Here is a 966-nt window from a genome sequence, read left to right as displayed (position 1 = left end):
GTTGTAGAGTGTAATTGATCCTGAGCAAACATGTGCAGTGCCAGGAAGCAAAATAAGACTGCCTTGTTTTAGTGCGAAATGCAATGCGTTACGCTAGAGAAAGAAATGTCCGTTTAGGTATTGTTAATTTAGGTTTGGAAAAGGTGTACGATAGAGTCTCGCATATATTTTTATGAAAAAAGTGTTGGAAATTTTTTTAGCGTGGGTTGGGCTGTTGTATAGGGATATCGAAAGTAAGATTTTAATTAATGGGGTCATGTCCAAATCGGTCCAGATTAAAGTGCGGAGTCAGGCAAGGCTGTCCGTTGTCACCTTTGTTTATCTGTAGTTTGGAGCCACTAGCGCAAACCCTGAGGAAGGACGAGTACATCCAGGGGTTAAACATTCCTGGTAGTGGAGGGAGGCAAGCAAAATGCCTCTTATACATGGAGGATGTAACTGTACTGTGACCAGAGATCCATCCTGAGAGCCTTGCAACATACAGACTCCTTTGAGTTAGCTTCTGGCTCCAAATTGAACAAGGAGAAAAGTGAGTGTTTCATGGGGAGTGGGGGAGCACACCTGATTTGAAACCAACTTAAACTGATTTTATTAAATTTATTAGTAAAATGGGATAGAATAAAAAAAAAAAATTTAAAAAAAAAAACTTGGTTGGTTTTGATTTTTATTTTTCGTGCACCCCTGTGCTATTAAATAAAATAAACCTTTATTTTCTTTCATTTAATAAATTAAAAATTAAAAATAAACAAACACTTTTGGATTTTTGTTTGCCCCTGCACTATTGGAGTGCAGGGTTGTGTGTATTCTATTTTGTTTTAAAAAACAAATCATTTTTTGAAAAAAATAAAAATACAAAACTTTAGTTTTTTCCCTGTTTGTTTTGCGCACCCCTACACTATTGGAGTGCAGGAGTGAGTCTGTTGCTTTATTTTGTTTTATAAATAAAAATAAAAAATAATAAAAATG

Source organism: Polyodon spathula, unplaced genomic scaffold (genome assembly GCF_017654505.1).
Source record: "Polyodon spathula isolate WHYD16114869_AA unplaced genomic scaffold, ASM1765450v1 scaffolds_2343, whole genome shotgun sequence".
Lineage (NCBI taxonomy): Eukaryota > Metazoa > Chordata > Actinopteri > Acipenseriformes > Polyodontidae > Polyodon > Polyodon spathula.
The sequence above is the reverse complement of the archived record's forward strand: the minus strand, read 5'-3'. Positions refer to the sequence as shown.